Here is a 27,033-nt window from a genome sequence, read left to right as displayed (position 1 = left end):
CGGCCTCAAGTGATCCTCCTGCCTTGGCCTCCCAAGCCACATGCTGAGATAACAGGCATGATGAGCCACCAATTTATTTTTAAATATTTTTCCGTCTATTTCCTTGTGGTGCCTGGTGATGTCCTATTTTCTAAAGGTCTGTATGGCTGTGAAAACAGGTATCCTAAATAAACTTAGAGAGACTTACAAAAGGAAACAAAGTCTTTATTGGGTATCTTCTCGACCCTGAAACTATTAGCTCCATGGGTTTACTACTATGCCTCAGACCTCTTGTCATTCCTACATATCATCCAGTCGAATGGGTAAGCATTCAATAAATATTTGTGAAATCTTTTAATTTTGTAGCTAAATCATGAGATAATTTCTTAATGCTTTTTGTTGTATACACCAATGTGTGTCTATGAAGTCTCACATGTATATATATATATTTTTTTCTTTTTTTTTTTTTTGAGATGGTGTCTCACTCTGTTGCCCAGGCTGGAATGCAGTGGTACAATCTCAGCTCACCGCATCCTCCACCTACAGGGTTCAAACTATTCTCCTGCCTCTGCCTCCCGAGGAGCTGGGATTACAGGTGCACACCACCATACCCAGCTAATTATTGTATTTTTAGTAGAGACAGGATTTTACCATGTTGGCCAGGCTGGTCTTGAACTCCTGCCTTGGCCTCCCAAAGTGCTGGGATTGTAAGCCACCACCATGCCCAGCCCCAAGTCATATTTTAAAAAATGAAATCCTTAATGTATAAAAATTGGTAATTTTATACATTAGTTTTTAAGCTTTAGGGATTTCATTTCTTAAAAATATTACTTCTATTTCACTGATTATTATCTTAAGACTTTTTTTTTTTTTTTTTTTTTTTTTTTGAGATGGAGTCTCTGTCACCCAGGCTGGAGGGCAGTATATGATCTTGGCTCATTGCAACCTCCACCTCCCAGGTTCAAGGGATTCTCCTGCCTCAGCCTCCTCAGAAGCTGGGATTTCAGGTGCTCACCACCATGACTGGCTAATTTTTGTATTTTTTGTAGAGACAGGTTTTGCCATGTTGGCTAGGCTGGTCTCAAACACCCGACCTTAAGTGATCTGCCCACCTCAGCCCCTCAAAGTGCTGGGATTACAGGTGTGAGCCACCAGGCATTTCCTAGGCCTAATTCTTAAAAAATTTCACAGCAGAATTCAGTTCCTTTTCACACAGGTTAATTGGAATATTAATGCTTGATATGGTTTAGATCAGTGTCCCCACCAAATCTCATGTTGAACTGTAATCCCCAGTGTGAGAGGTAGGGCCTAGTGGGAGGTAACTGGATCACAGGGGCAGAATTCTCATGACTGGGCCAGCACCATCCCCTGGGTGCTGTTCTAGTGATAGTGAGTGAGTTACCGCGAGATCTGGTTGTTTAAAAGTGTGTAGCACGTCACTCCTCTCACTATTCCTCCTGCTCTGGCCACATAAGATGTGCCTGCTTCCCCTTTGCCTTCTGACATGATTCTAAGTTTCCTAAGGCCTCCCAGAAGCAGAAGCCACCATGCTTCCCACATGGCATGTGGAACTGTGAGCCTATTAAACCCCCTTTCTTTATAAATTGCCCAGTCTCTGGTATTTCTTGATAGCAGAGAGGGAATGAACTCATCAATGCTTCTCAAAAGGGTAGCACATACACCCAAATCATAGGTACTTAACATCTTGATTGAAACCTTAGTAACCATAGCAATTTATAAACCTGTGTTCTGGTTAAGTGCTTTCCTGGAAGACATTATAGCTCGGTCTCTAGACCTACAAGGCCAGGATCTGCTCTACTTCTGCTTCTTCTGTTATAGAGATTAAAAAGACTGGCGACTAAAATTACCACATCACCAGCATTCTACTGCATGTAGAAGAACCAATGTATTCATTGCATCAGTAAGAACAAATCATGCTCTTTATGACACACCATACTGCACTAGAACACACATTATCTCACATGCAAAAACAAATCAAGGCTAGGTGCTCACGCCTGTAATCCCAGCACTTTGGGAGGCCAAGGCGGGTGGATTACCTGAAATCAGGAGTTTGAGACCCGCCTGGGCGACATGGTGAAACCCCATCACTATCAAAAATATAAAAATTAGCCAGGTGCAAAAGCAGGCACCTGTAATCCCAGCTACCTGGGAGGCTGACACAGGAGAATTGCCTGAATTCAGGTGGCACAGGTTGCAGTGAGCCGAGATCATGCCACTGCACTCCAGTCTGGGCAACAGAGTGAGACTCTGTCTCCAGAACAAAACAAAACAAAAACCCCACAAATCAGTACTGAGCACATTGACACACACCTGCGATCCCTACACTTTTGGAAGACCTATGCAGAAGGATCAGCCCAGGAGTTCGAGACCAGCTTGGGCAACACAGTGAGACCCTATCGCTACAAACAAACAAACAAAATTTGTTTACATCAAAAATCTTTCGCTTTTAAACCAAATTCTTACGGAATAAGGCCCCTAGAGCTTGGACCAAAATTTCAGGTAGGTATTAAAAAAACAAAAAAATGTACTGCAAAAGGATCTTATTCTGCAAAGAAACATTCAAGAGTTAACTAATATTTGAAAGATGTCTTTAAATGGCAAAAAGCAGATTTTAAAACAACAACTACAATAAAAGCAATCAAAAAGATATTTAAAGGTAGTGGCTTTGATGCTTATGAAAGTTATGGATCTTCTCACCAGAAAATACAGACGGACACCACCCCCCCACCGCCACCAAAAATCTGTATAAAATTTCAAAGGAAGATGGAGATGAATGAGGGTCACTTCCCACCTTCACAGATCCTCAGTTCAAAACTTTCTTTTTTTAAAGGAATAAGATCTTTCCAAACTGTGATCTAACTAGAACCTTAAAAATGAACTATCCTGTGCTATTTTTATATGTTTCCAAATAGGCTTTTCTCTTTTTTGTTTTGTTTATTAAAAGGTCCCACCCTATTTAATAAGGAGCCACAAAGTGGAAGAAAAGAAGATAAATTACTTAGTAATAAACATGCATTAAAAAAAATTTAGAACGCTAAGCATACTTAACATCGCCATTACTTCGACACCGGCTTTACAAGGAGGAAAGACAGCCAAGGAGAGGCCCAAAAATAAAACTCTCAAAATATCAAAAGGAAGCACTAACTTTCTTGCTTCTATAGTAGAAGCTCACTAGAGAAAAAAAAAAAAGGTGACAGCCACCTATTTATTGTGAAAGACCGAGAAATAAATTAATTCGCCTCTAGAAATTCAAATAAATTTTAAATAAGGGTTACCTGCCACAAAAATTCTTGTCTGCCTTGAATTTTTCTTCCATTCAAAGGAGGAAAATTTTATCAGCTGGTAATTCATAGAAATGTAAACCATCTCTCTGTTCTGGTAGCTGAGTGTGTCCAAGAACCAAGAATTTTTCTACAGGAAATTTACAAAAGTAACCTTATGCACTACCAAGATTAGCAAAATCAAATACTTGTTCAAAACCAGGCCTGCCAGCTAAGCTCTACTCTTCTTAGAGTTTTCAGTTTGTTCAAGTGTAAGTCAATTTAGAGAAGCTGATGTAAAAATGTCTATTTTTTGGGGTTAGGGAGGATGAGGAAACGGCTTTTTGTATGTGTCCCTCAAAGATAAAGGTTATTCCCTTCCATTACCTTTGTAAAACACAAATGGGGTAACTTAACCATGCAGTTTTCTGCAGGCTCATTTATTCTAGGGCCTCTCATGCTTTTATGATACAGAGGTAACAAGTCAGGAAGCACAATGAGGAAAGATGTTAAAAAGTCCAGCATCTGCTGCGTCAGAAGTAAGCTAGCTTAATTCGCACAGAAATCCAAGCCAACAGTTCACATAAGCTCAGCCTTTCTGACTATGGGCATCCTATCCCCAACTAAAACACAGTATTTAACATATCCATGGACACAGAAAGCAGAATAATGACTGTCTAGTGCTGGCGGGTATGTGGGGGTTGTCAGGGAAATGGGCTTTTGAAAATGTACGATTATGTGACGTTACTAAAAACCACTGCATCATAGGGGGGACTGTATAGTTTGTGAATTATACCTCAATAAAGTAGTTCCTAAAAACCCAGAATGTATGAATTTCCTTGATCATTAATATCAGGGTAAGTTGGTCAGTGAAGATTAAGATAGGATGAAAAGGTTTAGAAGAAATGGCAAGAGAGTAAGATATAAGATAGGTAGAGAAAAAAATCACTGGGTTCTTTCTTACTGAATCATACCCTCATCAGCCAAGGACATAGGCTAAGCTTCCCTGCAGTTAGGATTTGAGGATGCCTCTGTTCCAAGTTTCTCCAGTACAGGGTAATATGCCATAAAATTTTCTGGAATCCCATTGTTTAGTAGAAAACCCTGAACTTGGTGCAGCAGCTCCATTTGCATGCTGTTGATGGTGGTAGAGATAATCTTACTCATTTCATAAAACAAACCCATCTCAGAGTACTCAGAAACAAGGAGGATCAACAAGACGTTCCGTCCAGTGATCTACCTTCCCTCCAGTGACCAAAGCAGATATCCGATAAGGAGGATTCTTTTAACTCAGGAAACAACCACTAGGTAAAAAGACTTTGTTTATCTGATAAAGACAGAGTATACACATTCATGTCCAGACTACCCTTAAACATACTGTTCACATCTGATTGCATTAATTATCAGTTCTTACTGCATCTCTCACCATCACAGGCCTTTTTCCCACACTAGACTACATTTTTCAGACTTGAAGTATGTAACTAGTGTAAATGGAAAATTGGTTTGGGCTATCAAATCAACATGGCTCTTGGCAACATCTATTTATAAGCTTACATCAAAATTTAGCTATACCTTTTAAAATTTCATTGCAATATAGACATTTAAAAATGGTAGCCAGGTGCAGTGGGCCAGGCCTGTAATCCCAGCACTTTGGGAGGCTGAGGTGGACAGATCACCCGAAGTCAGCAGTTCTAGACCAGCCTGGCCAACATGGAGAAATTCCGCCTCTACTAAAAATACAAAATTTAGGCCGGGCACGGTGGCTCACGCCTATACTCCCAGTACTTTGGGAGGCTGAGGCAGGTGGATCGCCTGAGGTCAGGCGTTCAATACCAGCCTGACCAAAATGGTCAAGCTCCGTCTCTACAAAAATACAAAAATTAACCAGGCATGATGGTGGGTACCTGTAATTCCAGCTACTCAGGAGGCTGAGGTGGAAGAATCACTTGAACCTGGGAGGCAGAGATGGAGTGATCCAAGATCGTGCCATTGCACTCTAGCCTGGGAGACAGAATGAGACTCCACTTCAAAAACAAAATAGCTGGGCGTGATGGCATGCACCTGTAAACCCAGCTACTCGGAAGGCAGATGCACGATAATCACTTGAACCCGGGAGGCGGAGGCTGCAGTGAGCCAAGATCACACCACTGCACTCCAGCCTGGGCAACAGAGATACTGTGTCTCAAAAAAATAAGATAAAATATGGTGGTGTGTGCCCCCGCCAAAGGGAGTTTTCATTCAGATGGACTAATCCTGCCTGAGCAGTGAGAATGAGAAGCCAACAGTATTTAATTTCATGAAGCATAGAGTTGAGAATACAAACTCTCGGTTTCTTAATTCAAATGTAGAGTTATCCTAAAACGAAGCTGAATACAATGAGGTCTGGGAGACTACTATGGTCTCAGTGTTTGCATCCACCAAGATTTATATTTTGAAATCAAACCTTCAAGATGATGGCATTAAGAGTGGGTCCTCTGGAAGGTGATTAAATCACCAAGGTAGAGCCCTCATGAATGGAATTCGTGCCCTTACAAAAGGATTTTGAGGAAGCTTGTTAGCTCTTTTTCCCATCTGCCATGTAAGGACATAGAAGGCACTATCCATGAGGAACAGGCCCTCACCAGACACTGAATCTGCTGGCACCTTGATCTTGGACTTCCTAGTCTTCAGAACTGTAAGCAATAAATTTATGGTGCTTATAAATTACACAGCCTGTGGCATTTTGTTACAGCAGCCTGAAAAGACGAAGACAAGACACTTTACTTAGAGCCTGAGACACTCACAGAGGGCAGAAGGTGTGGCACTGTTTGGTAAATCATTTAAGATAGGCCAGGCACAGTGGCTTGTGTCTGTAATCCCAGCACTTTGGGAGGCCAAGATGGGCAAATCACTTGAGGCCAGGAGTTCAAGACTAGCCTGGCCAACAAGGTGAAACCTTGTCTCTACTAAAAATACAAAAATTAGTCAGGTGTGGTAGTGTCTCAGCTACTCAGGAGGCTGAGGCACAAGAATCACTTCAGCCAGGGAGGCAGAGGTTGTAGTGAGCCAAGATCGTGCCACTGCACTCTAGCCTGGGCAATACAGTGAGTCTCTGTCTCAAATAAATAATTTAATTAAATTAAATTAAATAATCTAAGATCAAATCTCCATGTGAAAAGAAAGTGAACTCTTGCCACATTGATTACTACCAATGATATGAGAGAAAATTAAAGGGAAGGTGTATATTTAAGTGAAATAGGGTGGAATGTAATCCCAGCTGAAGTAAAATGACAGCTTTGAAGAGACCTCTTAAAGCCTAGTGAGACAAAGTGTTTGGCAATCAGATCTGTGGAGGAAAAGTATTCTTAAGAGTGTTTTTATGGGACTCTTGTAGGAAGGCAGGACTTACATCAAGGTGTGATTTTGTTATGCACTATTCATTTTATAAAGCTTTTAGATCACTGACTTTGCTCAGGCGAATGTATTAAAATACACAAAAATAAGTACAGTTAATTCTACTTGCTCAGCTGTAGGGAAAAAGGAATGAAGTGCTCCTAAGTTGTGGACATTGCTGATGTCCCGTTATCTGTCTCTTCCTGGCAATAACACAGTCAAACTGAATGGCAGAGAGAAGAATCACTCTGTGAAGAGAAAATGTCAATACTCTGATGGAGTATTAGAGGAATCTACAGACAATTATTAGAAGGAACCAAGCGCTTCTTCAAGGGCAGAGGGCAAATTTAACAAGTTTATGAAAGACAACAAAGTCAATCTATCTCAAAAGAATGGAAACGTGAAGTCTGCCCAGAACCTACAGGTAAAGAATTAAAACATTCTTTGCCAAATATTTTGCCTTTCGTTGAAAAAACACATTGAGGCACTTTATAGAGTTGGTGCTAACAATATAACTTGAGCCTCAATGGCCAAGAAATAGAGATTTATCTAAAACTCTGTTCATATGCTTATCCTGAACCAAACAATATCTTTGACATAGCAGAGGGTAACAAGTTAGTTACCTTCTTGAAAGGCAAGATGATGACAGGAGAGCAAAACATCAGGAACAAAGCAAAAGTGGCGAATGTGATTCAAGTGACACTCCAGCTCAGCAGGCTTTATTGGTACCACCAAGAAGGCTTTTACCGTATGTCCCCTTGACCTTGAACTTCTCGGCCTCCATACCTATAACAAATTTCTTTATATGCTACCCTGTTTCAGGAATTCTACCATAAGCCAGAGAAAATGGGCTAAGAAACTACTCAATGACTGCTTTGTTTGTATCTTAAGGATTATATTTGATAAGAACTTCTGGATCCTCCATTTTGGTTTCTCTAATAGTTACTGATACTGCATAAGCCTGGATATTAAACAGTGTACATCTGTATGTGATCTGGATATGATGCTTGGCGCTTTTTTTTTTTTTTTTTTTTTTTTGAGATGGAGTTTTGCTCTTGTTGCCCAGGCTGGAGTGCAACGGCACCAATGGTGTGATCTCAGCTCACCGCAACCTCCGCCTCTCAGGTTCAAGTGATTCTCCTGCCTCAGCCTCCCCAGTAGCTGGGATTACAGGAATGTACCACCATGCCCAGCTAATTTTGTATTTTTAGTAGAGATGGGTTTTCTCCATGTTGGTCAGGCTGGTCTTGAACTCCTGACTTCAGGTGATCCGCCCGCCTCAGCCTCCCAAAGTGCTGGAATTACAGGTGTAAGCCACCATGCCCGGCCAATGTTTGGCACTTCTACAGTCATTCTGTCACTATGCAGAGTGAGTCTGAAGATGTACCAGCACATGGTACACTCACAGTGGAATGAGAGTAGGAACCAGAGCCTCTGATGGTTTCCTTGAGCCACTGAATCAATCAACCCCAAGAGCTGCTTTTGGGACTTACAAAAAAATATTGGCTTTTCTTATGCTGAAGGCAATTTCCCATCTGTTCCAGTTTAAGAGTTCTTTTTAAAATATATAACATATTGGAAGTCAAACATGAAACACTCTGAGGACTCACTATTAGGAGAAGTGTCTCAGAAACACCTACCTAAAAAAGTTCTAAATATCTTAACATTAAATATTTAACCAGAAAAAATATACACTAATTCCTGGCTTATTTCTTGGTCCCATAGGACAGTGGTTCTCAAAGTGTAGTCCCCAAATAAAGCATTAGCATCATCAGGGAAATTAACAGAAATACAGATTCTCAGGTCTCAACCCAGAATTGGTGAGTTAGATATCCTTCAAGATAAGTCCCAGCAATATGTACTTGAGTACGTACCTGAAGTGATTCTGATGCATGCTAAAATTTATGAAACTTTGCTGCAAGAAACACTACTTTGACATCAGCTATCAGTCATCATTAGTCACAATGAAGTGAATGTTGAACCACATGAAATGGACTACATAAATGTCATCCTACCCTCCATTTTCTAAACAAAGTACTGTCACAGACAATGAAAGGCCAGAGAAGAAATGAACAGTCAACAAATGCTGAAACAGAAGCCTTCACATCATTATTGTGATAGATAATGAGACTGTTTGGTAGTGTCTGAAGGAAACAGAAGACCTGGGAACAGCAAATTTGAGAAAGAATACGGTTGAGAGAAGGACAACTCTTCCAATTACCCAGCAGAAGTTCTGCTGATTCAGCTGAAATTAAGGAGTTGTTGGAGGAGTGGAATAAAGTAGAAACTGTCAAAAAATGAGGAGAAAGGGCACATAATTGGACGAAATAAATAAAACACTAGATAAAATATTTCTGAAAGGTACAAACAACAGTTTGAGTAGGGGACTAGAGAAGGGCTGGCAAAGTCTAAAGTGGCTTCGTTAAAAAAAAGGCTCTGAGAGAGAGGTTGGCTCTTTGGGCCTAAATGAAGGTTGTTTTTTGTTTTGTTTTTTGAGATGGGGTCTTGCACTGTTGCATGGGCTGGAGTGCAATGGCACTATCTCTATTCCACTCCAGCTTGAGCAACAGAGCGAAACTCCATCTCAATTTTAAAAAAAATGAATAAAAAGGAATATGAATAAATGAAGGGACATTAATAAATTGTGAATGCCACATTAACTTATTCTACTAATAATAGAATTCTTATTATTCTAATAACAGAAAAGGAACATCACTATTCCATTTTAAATACCAGCTCCAGTCTCAAGGGGCTGATTAAGAATAGGACTTAAGAGTACTTCCATCTGTGGGTTATATTAGTCTTAGCATTTTGGAGAAAAGGTTTGCACAAATAAAGTCAGGGTTTGTGGTTCTCTGCAAAGTACATGATGCAATACAGAGCAGCACAGGCATGCCCCAAGGACCTCGGGGTCCAGCTAGAGAGTTGTGACCTTCCCACAGGTGCCAAAGAAGCAGAACAGGGAGTGGGCAAGTAAAGTTCCATGGAGCAAAGGGAACTTGGGTAAAGACCTGGGGAGCGGGGTACCTAGAATCTGAAGGGGCAGAGATTAGGTTTGGTGGTAGGCAGGCACAAGGCTTTTTAGGGCCACACTGAGAAAGTCAAAGTGGTTGGGGTTAGGGTGGAGGAGGGATATATAAAGGGAGAGAAGGAAGCCTGGTAGTCCTGGTAGCTGACACTCCACCTTTGTTCCCCCTATGCTGGTTACCATAGTAACTGCATTCCTTTTGCTGTGATTGGTTTATAAATGGCCATGTGACTCATTTGTGGTCAATGAGATGTCTTTCGGGTGCGGCTGAGAAATATTTCCTCACTCCTACAAGAGCCACAAGATGCCCTGTCTAGATGTGATGCCTGGCACCTTTTTTTTTTTCTTTTTGAGAGAGAGTCTCACTCTGTCGCCCAAATGCAGTGGTGTGATCTCAGCTCACTGCAACCTCGCTTCCTAGGTTCAAGCTATTCTCTTGCCTTAACCTCCTGAGTAGCTGGGACTACAGGTGCACACCACCACGCCCGGCTAATTTTAGTATTTTTAGTAGAGCTAGGTTTCACCATATTGGTCAGGCTGGTCTTGAACTCCTGACCTCATGATCCACCGGCCTCAGCCTCCCAAAGTGCCGGGATTACAGGCATGAGCCACTGTGCCCAGCTGATGCCTGGCACTTCTGTAGCATTTTGCCAATAGGCAGAGTAAGGCTCAGGATGTACCAGTACATAGTGGATGGCAGAGTAAAGTGAGAGTAAGAACCTGGGCCTCTAATGATATCAGTGGGCCACTAAATCTGAAAGCACTTCTGCAAAAATTATGACAGTGAGAGAAATCTAGCATGGCTCAACCCCATCTTGCTTCTGGCCTTACAGGCTGGTTCATTCCTGGGCATAGGCTAAGAGAACCATGGGAGAAATTCAGTTTACAATTTAACTTTGAGACAAGGATGATAACAGTCCCTCCCTGAAACTGATTCCCCTCCTTGTTCATGTGCTGAAAGTGCCTTTGTAAGGCTAACAGGCCACAAGATTAGAATTATGGGAAGGGCCTGAATTCTGCTAAAATGTAGGCATAGTTTCTATAATCCCTTACTGCTCAGGAGTCATGTGGTCAGAGGTCACAAGGTTTGTGACCTTCCCAATTGCTCCTATAGATTATATCACTATTGTAGAACCTAAGATTGGTCTTTTGAGATGCTTGTCAGATTTTTGCATTCAGGCAATTGAGTGACCCCACTGGGAACCAGAACTCACAACTCAACCAATCCTGTGCCCACCCAGGAAGTCCAGAGGTGGACTCAGTGCAGGTGAGGTGGCACAGGATTGGACAATTTTCCACAGCCCTATAATTTCATCCCCAACCAATCAGCAGCACCCATTCCCTAAGTCCTCTGCTAACCAAACTACCCTTGAAAAGCCCTAACCCTGTGAGCCTTTGGAGAGACTGATTTGAATCATAACTCCATTTTCCATGTCATTAGCCTAGCACTAATTAAACTCTTTCTTTACTGTAATACCACAGTCTCAGTGAAGTGGCTTTGTCTGTACAGTTAGGCAATTACAAATCAATTAACCCCAGAAGTTCATCTCCAAAGTTATGAAAAAGATAAACCTTTCTTACTTTGTAAGGCAATTTGTTTCAAGGTTTTCTTGGATTTTGACCTGCATCTTTATGTCAGGGTGCAGTCGCTCATGCCTATAACCCTAGTACTTTGGGAGGCTGAGGCCAGAGGATCACTTGAGGCTAGGAGTTTGAGCCCAGCCTGGGCAACACAGGGAGACCCTGTCCCTACTAAAAATAAAAACTTAGTCAGGTGGGGTGGCATGTGCTTGTTGTAATCTCAGCTACTTGGGAGGCTGAGGCAGAAAGATCCCTTGAGCCAAGGAGGTCAGGGCTGCAGTGAGCTATGAACATGCCACTGCACACTAGTTTGGGTGACAAAGGGAGACCCTGTCTCAAACATTAACAAATAAAACATATTTAAACAGTAAGCCTGGAAAGATGAGTCAGAATGAATTCTTGAGCGCTCATATGCCAGGTATTCGGAATCTGGATACAGTGCTATGGACAGAGAAACTACATTAAGTAAGAGTCTTGGGAGAAGGGGTAGCACTGTTGGAAGCAACTTGAATGGTAAGAAAAAAAGGGCTGGGTTCTTATCAACAGTCCATACAAGGTTTCATTAAATAGTCTTCTTATGGGGCACTAAAAGTGAGTGTAGAAAAAGTCACGATTGGACAGAAAATGGTAGGAACCTCATAAGATGTGGAGGGAGGGGGCCGTATTACCTCTATATTTTGCTTTGCTAAGATACTCACTCTTAGGCTGGGTGCAGTGGCTCATGCCTGTAATCCCAGCATTTTGGGAGGCTGAGGCAGGCGGATCTGACCCGAGATCAGGAGTTCTAGACCAGCCTGGCCAACATGGCGAAACCCCATCTCTACTAAGACTACAAAAAAACTTAGCCAGGTATGGTGATGCATGCCTGTAATCCCAGCTACTCGAGTGGCAGAGGCAGCAGAATCAACTGAATGTGAGAGGTGGAGGTTGCAGTGAGCCAAGATCATGCCATTGCACTACAGCCTGGGTGACAGAGCGAGAATCTGTCTCAAACAAAGAAAAAAAAAATCACCCACTCTCATTATCTAATGAGGATAAAAGCAGATAATATGATAATCAATTACAAGATAAATCCTCAATGTGGTTTAGTGGAAGGATAAGAGTACTCCCCGCCCCTCACCTTGGGAGTCGATGTACAGCTATAAAATTAATTTTAATAGACCCATCCAAAAGGAAGGCCTTGTCCTGTGCCTGAAGGTTGCTAAACTTGCATTTCAAAAAAGTTGTAAAAAATTACAGGCTGCTTTATTTTTCATAAAACCTCCATCTGGACCAGTTACAGAGTATGTAGTAATTATCTTTTCCATGCTCTCAATAATTATCTTTTCAACCAGTTTTTAAAGTATTTTCTATTCAACTTTCATTTTAAGATTAACAATACAATTACTAAACCATTGATTCCTTTAACCTCTTCTCTTAGAGCCCTAAGGTAAAGCTCAATTACTGAGACAAATAATTACAAGCTGTTGATGTATCATCTTAGAGATCAAAATCAAAGGGCATGAAATTTCAGTAATATTTTTGGCCAAGAAAATCTGGAAAAGCTGGCTGCCAATATCTGATGTTAAAGGAAAACATGAATTCTGACTTCAAAAGGAGTTCAATGCCACTTTCTAAAGTTTGACCATACCAAGTCGAACTTAAATTGAGAGTCAAATGTTATTTCCTTTTCATTCAAGCCTTTATTAAGTGACTATTAAGGGCTACACACAATCCTGGGGAGACAGGTATTAATGATATAGTCTTTGTACTCACGGAATACAGAATGATGGAAGTTGTTATGGCATACTGTAATTTACCAATGTGTTAAAATACTCATTATCTTATATCGGTGTGAGCTGAGAGCTCAATAGATAACCTAAACTGGCAATGAGAAGGGTTATCAGAGGACACCATCCATGAAATGAGGCTTCAAGATGACTAAATCGGCCCTAAAGGGGAGGAAGTACAGTCTTTAAAGAGCACCCAGAGCAGATTCAAAGGCAAGAAGAGACCACAGGGTGGGGTGGTGTACGAGGAGTTAAATTACAAGGGATGGGTGACTAAGGGTTTTACACGCCAAGCTAAACAGTTGGACTTTATTTTGGAAGCAGCAGGAGTCTCTGAAAGACACCTGAGCTCAGGAGCCATTGGATTAGGTTAGTTTTCAGTAATTACTGCTCCGGCTGAGATGTGGACATGATTTGCCTTGCCTAGAGGAGGAGGAATGTTAAGAAGGAGACCCTTAGAGGTTGTTTCAGTGCAGAGGTATAGTGTGGGAATTAGGAGGGAGGTCTGGGCTGGAAGTACAGATGAGAAGCCTCAGTGTGTGGGATGGCTGAGCTCAAGGGTATAGTTGATGGTTCTCAAGGAGCGGAAAGGAGAAGTCTAACATCTTGAGATGGACTACCACTGACACTAGGAAATTTTCCTGGTTAAGGCTGCCCAAGGAGGAAGCCCCACAAATCCTGGGGTGCAAGTGAGGCCAAACAGCATTTCTTTTTCTGTGTGGGCTGCATAACTTGCATAGATAATTCTGTTTGCTGGGCACAGCTGTACTATATAAATACTATTTTCTTGGCATAGCTGTACTATATAATCTATTTTCAGCTCAACTTATAAATTCATGCCCTTTGTCTCAAAGGCAAAGGAGTAATGAAATACTTGTGATGCAATGCAAAACATATTAACATTGAAAAGAAACAACAATAACAACAGCAAAAGATACATATCACTCCTAGAACCGCTTATACCCAGATACATATTTCTACCAACCAGTTGTACACTTACTTGGCCTTTTCCTTAAACAACCAACAACTAAATCGTGACTAAGCTGCTTTTTTTTTTTTTTTGAAACAGAGTCTTGCTCTGTCACCCAGGCTGGAGTGCAGTGGCTCCGTCTTGGCTCACTGCAACCTCTGCTTCCCAGGTTCAAGTGATTCTCGTGCCTTAGCCTCCCAAGTATCTGGGATTACAGGCACCTGCCACCACCCCTGGCTATATTTTTGTATTTTTAGTACAAATGGGGTTTCACCATGTTGGCCAGGCTGGTCTCAAACTCCTGACCTCAGGTGATCAGCCCGCCTTGGCCTCCCAAAGTGCTGGGATTACAGGCATGAACCACCACACCAGCCCTAAGCTTTCCGCAGCCCCTCTTGCCTTCCACCTGAAACAACGAGTCTATGCTTCAGATTATTACTTTTTATCCTTTTTTTTTTTTTTTTTTTTTTTAAGACGAGACTCGCTCTGTTGCCCAGGTTGGAATGCAGTGGCATGACCTTAGTTCACTGTAGCCTCGACCTCCCAGGTTCAAGCAGTCCTCCCACCTAAGACTCCTGAGTACCTAGGACTATAGGCACATGCCCCCACGCCTGCCAATTTTTGTATTTTTTAGTAGAGACAAAGCTTCGTCATGTTATCCTGCGTGGTCTTGAACTCCTGGCCTCAAGTGATTGGCCTGTCTTAGCCTCCCAGCATGGTGGGATTATAGGCATGAGCCACTGCACCTGGCCTTCACTTTTATTTTCATTGTTATTCCGTTTGTTCTTGAAAAACAAGCACTCATTCCACTTGTAGATGAGCAAAGTGCCTAGTACAGTGCCTGACACACAGAAAACACTGAGTAAATGAGTTGTTATTGCCTGCTGTTTAAAACATGGTCCTCTCCCTGAATCACTGATTGGGGTACCCATTAGTCTAATTCTGCTCTCTACTTTGTTATGCCAGTTCTCTCTACATATGTGTACAAGGTATTATATCTCCAACACATTTGCACTATAGGTTACAACTGTGAGGCACTGTAACTGAGTTGAGATCTCCACTGGGAGAAGGGAGAACCAGGTATCATTTGGTATTTATATTTGCTTCTCTCAGGATGCACTTCTTCCAATGCACTTCTCTCAAGATATGTTTGGTCGTTTATAATTTATTTGTACGTGATGTGCACCACACAGAAGGCATGAGAATAAATTACTGAATCACAAAACGTCAGCACCTTTCCTAATAATGTATCTGAGCAGATGGCAAACAACTACTTTTATGGCTTGTTTCTCCATTACAGGTAGAAATATTTATTAACATTGTATTTCTGTCACATCTGTGCAACCAGCATGAAACCAAGTTAGGCAGCTGCCACTGTGGCTGGGGGAAGACAGTGTGACTAGTGATTCACTCTGGTTTTTGTTTTAGCAGGTGACTAAGCAAAGCCTCAGCATGAGGGAGGGGGGAGCAAGGAACACCGCTTACTCCCCTGGTGCTAAAAAGTGCTGAACAAGGCAACCCCATCAGCAGTCGGGAGCAACTCTCATGACAAAACACTGTGTTTTATCAGATCTGAGATGCCACTGATCATAAACATACATTATTTTTTGTACTACTGAGAAAGCAAAAGCATGCAAGATGGGAGGATTTTTTGTTTTTGTTTTTTGAGACAGAGTGGTGTTCTGTTGCTGAGGCTGGAGTGCAGTGCCATGATTTCAGCTCACTGCAACCTCACCTCCTGGGTTCAAGGGATTCTCTTGCCTCAGGGTCCCTAGTAGCTGGGATTATAGCATGCATCACTATGCCTAGATAATTTTTTATATTTTTAATAGAGATGGGGTTTTGCCATGCTGGCCAGGCTGATCTCCAACTCCTGGCCTCAAGTGATCTGCCCACTTCAACCTCCCAAAGTGTTGGGATTACAGGTGTAAGTGACTGTGCCCGGCCTAAGATGGGAAATTGAACAGGGAAGCCCCACTTGAATCCAGGGAACCAAAAGGCCACAAAGAAACCTGCCATGCAGAAAGGGATGGTAAGGAGCCTTGCATGTTTAAACCTGGGAACTGGGCAGAATAATCTCCCCTGAAGATTCGAATCCTAAGTCAGTTGTCACTCGCATTTGCATTCTGAACTCACCACCACTGTGGTTCAAATGCCCTCACACAGGGAATCTAAACTTTAGTCTTAGTTTAGTAGCGACTCAGGTGACCAGCAGAGGCAGACACTGAAGAAACGAACTTCCATGGCAATTTTAAGATGCATCCCAATTTCAGATATTAACTATAAAAATATGCACATCTGAGAATAGAAATACAGGAATCCCCACCTACTGGAAGGCCCATTCTGGGAGTTACTCAGGGTTTGGAGCTAAGCATACCAAAGTTAAGAAGAAGGCAAGACAGAAACCAAAGACTCAAAAACAAGACAAAGTCTGGCAAGTTACCCACTGAAAGGAATGAAAGCACATCAGAGACAGGCAGTGTCACTAAGGACTCTGTAGCCAGGAGCAGGCGGAAGACAAGCAGGCTGGGGCTCAGGCGACAGCTTTGTCCACTTGTTTTCTGATTTCAGGAGTCAGGAGAGAAGCTATCCCAGCTTTAATTCCTCATCGATAAGATACAGGAAATACTCTCTAGGATTACAGAGGAAATGAAATATGCAACTATATTTTAAGTGTTTTACATAGTGTAAAAGCATTCTGCCAACAAAATTATACTTATTATTCTAGATATAAATATCCTGAATGCTCCTTTAGTCAGATGTTGTTGTTGTTGTAGTTTTCACTTAGCAGAAGGCTGTATATAAATCAAGCCCTCAGTAAATCTTTAGTTAGTGAATATATAAATACTGCCAACATCTGGCCCTAGCCCTATTTGGCCTCAAATTCCTGAGGGCTGGTTACCGCTGTTGCTGAAAATAGAAAGGGAAAAACAAGAACAAAATCCACCAATCCAAGACAGGATGTATTTGTGCTTAATTAAACAAGCACACAGTACTCTCTTGGTCTCCCTAAAACTCATCCCTGCAAAACCAAGATACAAGCTGGAAATGACATGATGTTTTCACAATAGCAGACTGAAGTTAGACTCTAGAAGAAAACTTTACAATGTATTAAACCTGATAGAAGACAGGCAGCTTCAAAACAAGAAGATTGTTCATTACTGGCAAAAAGACCCTCAACATCATCAAAGAGCGCCTTGGGAGAAGAGATTTAATTCTAGGTCCCCTGGAATATCCTGATAATCAAGCTTATCAGCAGAGATAAGAGAGAAAAAAGGTCCTCACCTGGGCAAATGCTTCCAGTGGGAGGGGGAGAAGCTCTGTGGCTGGGAGTGAGAAATCCCAGGTAGAAGATGAGGACTTCCATTTCCAACCCAGTAGCCCTGGGTACTCAATGAGGGCTCTGTGGCTTACGGAGAGAGGAGAGAATAGATGTGGGTTCTTCCAGGCTCTGCCTTCATCCATTACGTGTTTCTGGGTAGACTTGTCCATAAAATGAAGAGCAGCACAGGATGATCTAGGGCACAATCTGTATCTTACACTTCATGATTCTAGATTTTCCAGGAAGGCAGTATTTAAGGAAAGGTATTCTGTGCTGTTCATTATCTGTTGTCCACCCTCAACCTTTTTTTTTTTTTTTTTGCGCCTTGGAATAAAGGGTACAAAAAAAAAAAAAGAGCAAATCAAATAAGCATGAATTAATAAAGACCAAAGTAGCTACACAGAACACTAAAAGAATGAGTGAGAATGTGAAGAGACTGAGAAGCGTCAGTGTACACCAGTGCAAAACACCACCAACAGAAGCTGCCTGTCTTCTCTCTGCTTTCATACATTGTAAAATTGTCTTCTAGAGTCTAACTTCGGTCTGCTATTGTGAAAATATCATGCCATTCCAGCTTGTATCTTGGTTTTGCAGGTATGAGTTTCAGGAAGACGGAGGGTGGATGTGAGAATACTGTCACAAAGGTATTCTGTCCTGAATTGGTGGGTTTTATGTTTTTCCTTTTCTATTTTCAGCCCTCAGAAATTTGAGGTCAAAAAGGGCTAGGGCCAGATGCTGGCAGTATTCACTAATAGGGACTTATTAAGGGCTTGATTTATGTATAGCATTCTGCTAAGTGAAAATTACAACAAAAGAAAAAACACAGAATCTGACTAAAGGAGCATTCAGGATATTTATATCTAGAATAAGAAGTATAATTTTATTGGCACATGCCTTTTTTTTCTTTTTTGAGATGGAGTCTCGCTCTGTCACCCAGCTCACTTCAACCTCCGTCTCCCATATTCAAGCGATCCTCCCACCTCAGCCTCCCAAGTAGCTGGGACTACAGGTGTGCACCACCATGCCTGGCTAATTTTTTTATTTTTAGTAGAGATGGGGTTTCACCATGTTGGCCATTCACTCCTGACCTCAGATGATGGGCCTGCCTCAGCCTCCCAAAGTGCTGGGATTACAGGTGTGAGCCACTGCATTGGGCCACACAATGCTTTTATAGTACATAAAACATTTAAGATATAGTTGCTTATTTTATCTCTTCAGTAATCCTAGAGAATATTTTCTGTATCTTATCGATGAAGAACTGAAGCTGGGACCGCTTGTCTCCTGACTCTTGAAGTCAGAAAACAAGTAGACAGAGCTGTAGAATGCACAAATGCAAACCATTAAAGGGAAGGTCCAGAAAGTTGAACGGAGTACAGGGGAGTTTCTGAAGTAATTTAAGGTGGGAGTAAGAGGCTCAGGATGAAAATGATCATCTGGTGATGGTGGAGAGTGGTTAAAATTGGGAAATGAACTGAGTGGTGAGAGATATGGGAAACCTGGAAAGAGGCTAAGCTGTCATAGTCTTTAAGTACACAGTGCAACAACATACTCAGGAGCTGAGCTTTTTAAAGCACAGATCCATGTTTGGTCAAGGAGATTTGAAACTTCTTTCCATTCATTCTATTATGAACACTTGTATGAGTAACTCTTTCAGAATGTTTCTATGGGGGCTGTTTTAGTTAACAAAGCAGAGAAAAGCAGACACCTGTCCAAAACACTAATTTTTAAACAGTGATCTCAATGTTGTGTTTTTTTCCCCCAGATATTCCTCACACAAGAAGGTTTGTAGAAATATAGAACTTTTAACAACGGATAACTCTGAGAAGACCCAACCCACCAGTTTCCTGTAGATTAAGAGAGAAAAGAAAAACAAAAACATGGGCAATCTTGATTTGCCAAGTAATAAACAATTTTTCTGGGAAACTGGAAACAAGGTTTATTTCACCTCAGTCAGGTTGGTAGCCAGCGTTTTTGTTGGACTCAAGTTCTTAAAGACTCAAATATTTCCTATTCTCAACCTCTGGCTTACAGCTAAACACTCAACAGTTCTTATCTGGGGGCCGGCCCTACTTGATAAGGACTTAGAAAAATGTACCAAAAAAATATGTTTAAACAAATCTTTCCTGTGAGAGTAGCCGTCTTTTCCTCCATGAAGAAATCTGGCTCTTAGAGTTAATCTGCAAAAATTCGCTGCCAAAGAAGAGATCTGTGGGCTGTGGGTTTGCCCAGGACGCTAATAGTGCTAATTGCTGCACACCCTTAGGAGCACCTTTCAGACCCGAGGCCACTGTACAAACACAATGTCGTATTATATTCCATTCCACTGCCATTTCATAATTTAGAAATTAAGAATTAAAAAACTTAAATAGCTTAGTCAGGGCATAAAGTCCAAGTCAACGTTTAAACTGAAGCCTGTCTGGCTATATACTCATTTTCTTCGAAGATGGGCTCTCATTAGAGGTTTGGTAAGGCAAACCTTTTTCCATTTGCATTTTTAAAGGAAATATTGGTGTGTTGTTGTTGTTGTTTTCGTTTTTGAGATGAGTCTCGCTCTGTCACCCAGGCTGGAGTGCAGTGGTGTGATCTCGGCTCACTGCACCATTCACCTCCCAGGTTGATTCTACTGCCTCAGCCACTTGAGTAGCTGGGACTACAGGAACGACTACGCTGAACAAACTTTTGTATTTTTTGTAGAGACGGGGTTTCACTATGTTGGCCAGGCTGGTCTCAAACTCCTGACCTCAAGTGATCACCCACCTCAGTCTTTGAAAGTGCTGGGATTACAGGCAGAAGCCACCACAACTGGCCTGTTGTCATCATTGTTTTTAATGCAACTTTTAGGAGGCATCTGTTTTTTTCCCCTAATTTTAATGAGATATAATAAAAATTGTACATATTCAAGGTGTACAATGTAATGATTTGATATACATATAAATTGTGTATTGATTACCACAATCAAATTAATCACCATATCCATCATCACACATAGTTACCCACCGCATGGGAAGGGAAGAGAGTAAGGAGGCTTACTAATCTCCAGAACATATTCATCTTGTAAATGAAAGTTTATACCCTTTGACGAACATCTCACCATTTCTTCCATGCCTCAGACGCTGACAATCACCATTCTACCCTTGGCTTGTGAATTCAACTTTTTTAGATTCTACATATAACTGAGATCATACAGTATTTGTTTTTCTGTGTCTGGATTATTCCACTTAGCATAATGTCCTCCACGTTAATCTAATTGCAAATAGCAGGCTTTCCTCATTTTTATGGCTAAATATTATTGCATCCTATATATATACCACACTTTCTTTAACCATTCTTAGGATAAATGGCACTTAGGTTGTTTCTGTATCTTTGCTATTGTGAATAATGCTGAAATAAACATGTAACTGAAGGTATCTCTTTTGATGTCTTTTAAATATATATCCAGAAGTGGGATTGCTGGATCATACAGTTCTATTTTTATGAAACTTCCATACTCATTTCCATAATGTCTGTACCAATTTTCACCATGACTAACAAGGTACAAGGATTCCCTTTCCTCCCTATCCTTCCCAAAACTTGTTATACTTTGTCTTTTTGACAACAGCCATCCTAACAAACGAGAGATAATATCTTATTGTGGTTTTCATTTGTATTTCTCTAATGATTAGTGATGTCAAGCACCTCTCTGTCTCTCTGTCTGTCTGTCTCTCTCTCTGTCTGTCTGTTTCTTTCTTTTGAGACAGAATCTCACTCTGTTGCCCAGGCTAGAGTGTAGTGGCATGATCTTGGCTGACTGCAGTCTCAGCTTCCTTAGGTTCAGGTGATCCTCCCACCTCAGCCTCGTCACCTCAGCCTTGCCGGTAACTGGGACTATAGGTGCATGCCGCCATGCCTAGCTAATTTTTGTACTTCTGATGGAGACAGGGTTTCACCATGTTGTCCAGGCAGGTCTGGAACTCCTGAATTCAAGAAATCTGCCTGCCTCAGCTTCCCAAAATGTGGAAATTACAGGCGTGAGCCACTGCATCTTGCAAGTACCTTTTCATATACCTGTTGGAAAAGTGTCTATTAAGGTCCTTTCCATCATCCCTTCTTTTTTTTTTCCCCCAGCATTGAGTTTTATGAGTTCCTCATATTATGGACATTGACCTCTTATCAGATATATGGTTTGTAGACATTCTCTCCTAGTCTGCATGTTGCCTTTTCATTTTGCTGGTTGTTCCTTTGCTGTACAGAAGCTTTCTGGCTTGACGTCATCCCACTTTCGTTTTTGCTTTTGTTCTCTGTGCTTTCAGGTAATAGCAACAAAATCATTGCCAAAGTTAGTGTTAAGAAGCTTTTGTCTCCATGTTTTCTTCTAGAAATTATATGGTTTCAGGCCTTACAGTTAAGTCTTAATCCATTTCAAGTTGATTTTTGTCTACGGTGTTAAGGGTCCAATTTTATTTTTTGGCACGTGGATATCCAGTTTTCTCAGCACTATTCACTGAAGAGACTGTCCTTTCCCCCATTGTGTATTTTTGGCGCCCTTGTCAGGATGCTTCTATGCAACCCTCCAGGTACATATTAGATCCATCTGACATTGAGGTAATTAAGCATTTATCATTTACTGCCACTGGATTTTAAGCTTCTTTCCAGGGCAGTGCCCATGCCTTATTTATACTGTAGCCATCTTTCACCACACCCACCGCAGTGCCCCATCACACAGAGCCTAAGAAGAGCACAAAGTGATGACATACTCCGATTACAAGCTTCTTTGTGCTCCAAGGGAAGTCTTTTATGGAGACTAAAAGTACAAGTCATCAGTTTCAAATGAATTTAAATACGTCTCAGGTATTCTTCTACTGAACCATATTAGACCACTCCTTATCCCCCTATTCCGTCCATCCCTTGTAAATTCCCATGACACAACAAACCAACAAGTGCTCTAAAAGTAGAAAAAGATCCTCAATCTATCAGTTTAAAGAAAAGCTGAAAAAATTTTTAATAAAAACCAAACTTAGTATAAACTTTTCTTCCTCTTCCCTTCCCAAGAGGCTTTAGCAACACTAGGGGTCCCCAGAACAAACCAAAGCCCTCTGGTGGAACACTTGGATTTCTTCTCCCATCTACACTGCACCCCTTCCACCAGCGAGGGCACAGTTCACAGGTGACGCCCACAAAGTAAGATGCCACAGTGGGTAATGTGTGGAGTCAGGAACAAGCGAGAGAGAAAGCAGGGCTGGAAACTGAGATCTGAGCTGCATTTGTGGTAGGCTCTGCTTCGCAGATGGGAGGGCAACCTACGCTCTTGCTGAGCGCAAAGGAGAGTGGAACTCACCACTGGCTGGAGGAATGAAATGTCCACTAGTCATGGAAAGGCAGAAATGGATTATCGAGTTTCAGACTTAAAAAAAAAAAAAAAAAAAAAAAGACTAATTGCCTAGAATCTCTGTTCCTTGCAGTTTAAGATCAGAGTAAATATACAGTATAAAATCACCAGGGTGAAAAGCTTTTGTATGTGTGTGTTTTTTTTCCCTACCAATGGGCCACATGGTCAGAAATCCCTGTGTGAAATCACTTTTTTGGTTAACGATGACTTGAGAATTTCCACACTTGCAAAGTCAGTATTACGTGGAATTCAATCCTGACTCAGTGCATATAAAGACTTTGCTCACACTTGTTTTTACTACAGTCAGCCAAATTTACTACATAAAGGTTTTACTACATAAAGCCAAATTTAATTATATAATTTTGGTGGAGCTAATATAAATAGTTCAAAGTTATTAATTTATCTTTGGTTGCAATTATTAACCAATACGTATGCTATGTGACAGCTGTCAGTTTTCTATTTACCTTTATCGGGTGAGGCCCCAAAGTAAAATTTTTAGCTAAATACATTAGGTTCCCCAAAAGAAAGGAGTCTGAAAACAGAGAAGAGACTGAATTTAATAGCTTATATTTCTAGTATTGGGCATTTTAAAAGCATTTTGGCAAATTTATCCCCTAAATGAGAATTGAGATCAGATGGCAGATAATAAACTAGAGAATTTGATTCAAGAGGCTCTGGTTAATCAAATGACGACTAATTTCCAATATGGAATTTGATAAATTAGTAAACTGGTACCCCAAAACTGGTTAAGAGTAAAACTGTTAAGAGGGCTGCAGTCATTTAGAAGAAAAAGAGGTGTTATTTCTTATTCCCAATCAAATCTTGTATTACTGAATTCTATTACACCCCAATATTGAATTTTTAAAAGTTATAATTATCATTGTTATTTTGCTTTTCTTGCAAAGAATTATGTGTTGCTGGCCAGGCATTGTGGCTCAAGCCTGTAATCCCAGCACTTTGGGAGGCCAAGGTAGACGGATCGCGAGGTCAGGAGTTTGAGACTAGTCTGGCTAACATAATGAAAACCAGTCTATACCAAAAATACAAAAAATCAGGTGGATGTGGTGGCACGTGCCTGTAATCATAGCTACTAGGGAGGCTGAGTCAGGAGAATGGCATGAACCTGGGAGGCAGAGGTTGCAGTGAACCAAAAAAAAAAAAAAAAAAAAAAAAATTACGTATTGCTTACCTTTTGGCCCCTGAAAGCAGGTTTTATTTAGGTGGCAGGTCATTTAAGAATTAATATCCTATTCCAAGACAGGGTGGGAAAGGAATGGATGTGATTAATGATACTGAGTAATAGAGGGTATGAGTATGAGCATTTCGGAAGAACTAGTGTACCTGACAAAGTTTTCTGGCCTGCCTACACCTGAACTAGACAACTGAGAATACAAATTTTTTTTTTTTTTTTTTTTTTGAGACAAAGTCTTGCTCTGTCACCCAGGCTGGAGTGCAATGGTGCAATCTCAGTTCAACCTCTGCCTCCTGGGTTCAAGTGATTCTCCTGCCTCAGCCTCCCTAGTAGCTGGGACTACAAGCACACACCACCATGCCGGCTAATTTTTGTATTTTTAGTAGAGACAGGGTTTTGCCATTTTGGCTAGGATGGTGTTGAACTCCTGACCTCAGGTGATCCACCCTCCTCAGCCTCCCAAAGTGCTGGGATTATAAGCATGAGCCACCACACCCGGTCACAACAAAAGAATTTAAACCAGCTCACTATACTTGGAAAAACAGTCTCACCAGTGGAAGAGTCTGTTTAAAGTATTTAAAAATCATCACAAATTATTATTTTAACATTTCAACATTTTAATATGGTAATATACTACATATGAAATCCTTGAAAATTACAGTACGGCTGATCTGCGAACATCTGCATTCTACAGTCCGTGCACACCCACAAGTCAAAGGTAAAATTTCTTCTGGATCATCACTTACCTTTTTCCCTAGCTGGAAAGCTATTATGATTACACAGTAGCACATTTGATTCTGAAAGAATGATCAATTCAGCTATTCTGAACTAATGATGGCTCTTGTGTTAATACTCACACATTTTCAAAATTTAAAGCAAATGGGCACCCAAATCTGACAATAGGCAAAGTACCTGTCCCAAGAAAGAAGTCCCTCCCACATCAGTCTGTCCCTGATGCTGCTGCCCTGATTTAATACTGCTTTGTTCTGTCTTGCCCCTCTTCTACCCAACTAGATAAATTAAACAGTGAAATCTTTTTATAAGTACTGTGTGGCTTGAAACATAACATTTATACAAACTATTCTTGAGGCACAAATAGGAGCCCTTTCTGAAATTCAAAAGCACTGTAGCTCTCCCCTATTCCTTTAAGTGTCGACTCTAAAGCAATATCTGAGGATTCAGATCTACAAGGAAGCTTTTAACTGACCTGGGTAAAAAAGAGAGACTTAGCTATGGCCATTTTCCCTCCTAAAGGTCCTGTGGATTTTGACCAAAAGATACTCAATATAAGTTCGGAAAATATAGAGTCCACATGTAAAAACATTTTCTTAAGTCACAAAGTACCTAAAAATAAGTAGTGTGGTTATTTTCTCTAATTTTCTATTTCTCTTCATTGACAAGTTTATTCTCCGTTTTAAGGTTTGTAAGGAGCAATGGCTTGTACTTGGATTAATAAGGTGGAACAAATTTTGCCTCAGGACAGATATTAAATGTCAGGAATGAGAGGAGAAAACACTGCCTGTCCACCCAGTGTGCAGGAGCTTTCTTACTGAATGGAAGCATCACTTCCTAGATAACCAATTTGGGTATTGTGGTTGGAGATTAAAAAAAAAAATTAAGCAAGCTCTGGCATTCACTTTTTTTTGCGGGGAGGGCGGAGATGAGTCTCACTCTGTCACCCAGACTGGAGTGCAGTGGCACGATCTCAGCTCACTGCAACCTTCCCCTCCTAGGTTCAAGCGATTCTCCTGCCTCAGCCTCCTGAGTAGCTGGGACTACAGGCGCATGCCACCATGTCCAACTAACTTTGTATTTTTAGTACAGACGGGGTTTCATCATTTTAGCCAGGATGGTCTCTATCTCTTGCCCACCTCGGCCTCCCAAAGTGCTGGGATTACACGCATGAGCCACTGCACTTGGCCTCATAGTTTTTAAAAAATCATTTCGTGGATGTTTACTGTGCATATGAAGCAGTGATTCAGATGCCTAGGAGTGAATGTTTTCTTAAATGATGCAATCCTTGCTTTAAAAAAAATTATGTTTTCTTAAATATTTTGACAAAAAGATAGTATCTGTTTCTTCATTTCAAAAATGTGATCTGGGGCCAGGCATGGTGGCTCACGATTGTAATCCCAGCACTTTGGGAGGCTGAGGTGGGCAGACCACTTGAGGTCAGGAGTTTGAGACCAGCCTGGCATGGTAAAACGCTGTCTCTACTAAAAATACAAAAATTAGCCAGGTGTGACGCCATGTGCCTGTAGTCCTAGTTACTCTGGTGGCTGAGGCAGGATAATTTCTTGAACCAGGAGGTGAAGGTTGCAGTGAGCCCAGATCACACCACTGTACTTCAGCCTCGGTGACAGAGCAAGACTGTCTCAGGGGGGAAAAAAAAAAAAAAAAAAAAAAAAAGAATATGCTAAGAGCTTCTTCAATGAATGCCATAGTTTTAAATTACATGGGGTCTAATCCGTATATTTAATTCCTGGGACTACTTTTATTTGCCCAAAGGAAGCAGAATTCCATGGGTAGTACTGAAATGATCTTCAGGGTGATGCCTTGCATGCAGGATGAATTATAATAGGAGGCAGGTGGGCCAAACTGATTTTTTTTGTTAATTGCCCACAATAAGTGTGGCATCCGGAGAGTGATTCCATAAACGTTATTGACTAAGAAGGGTCAGGATTCATGTCATCCTTCACTCTGCCCACATCCTCTTTCAGTAAGATATTCCATTCTATAAATATGTGTTTTCTTTTTCACAAAAGAGAGAAGTCTTCCATGGAGCCTACTCCCATGAGAAACCTGAGCAGGAGAGAGGAAAGCGGATGAAGCAATTTGAAATGTGCACACGCACGTGTCACCAACTGGCCTGGTGACTGGAGTTTCTGCCAAGGAAGACAGGTGCAGTGTCAGCCCATGGGCCTAAGTTTACGGTGGGAAAATTTCAGCCTGGGAAGTAACTTTTCCTACCCGCCCACATTAGTGTGCCTCCCCCAACCGCCGGATGAAAGAAAAGCAGCTGGCTCCTTATCGCCATCAAGTAGCTGTAAAGGTGACACTGGGCTCTGCCTGCCAGGCTGCCTTCAGGGTCCCAAAGAACAAGGCTGCAGGGTCCTAAACCTCTTTGGCCAGACAGCAAAAGTAACTACCTCTTAGACTAAACAGATAAACCCG

At 41.3% G+C, this 27,033-nt stretch overlaps 1 protein-coding gene across 5 annotated transcripts in view; it reads right to left on the bottom strand.

The window, feature by feature from the left end:
- Nucleotides 1-27,033, bottom strand: part of KANK1 (KN motif and ankyrin repeat domains 1) — a 237,654-nt gene that overhangs the window by 103,191 nt on the left and 107,430 nt on the right. The gene's annotated exons all lie outside the window — the stretch shown is intronic.

This window comes from Sapajus apella, unplaced genomic scaffold, assembly GCF_009761245.1.
Source record: "Sapajus apella isolate SASKATOON/1434 unplaced genomic scaffold, GSC_monkey_1.0 scaffold24, whole genome shotgun sequence".
In the NCBI taxonomy this organism is placed as follows: Eukaryota; Metazoa; Chordata; class Mammalia; order Primates; family Cebidae; genus Sapajus; species Sapajus apella.
Note: the sequence above shows the minus strand (reverse complement) of the source record. Positions and strands in the feature narration are given on the sequence as shown.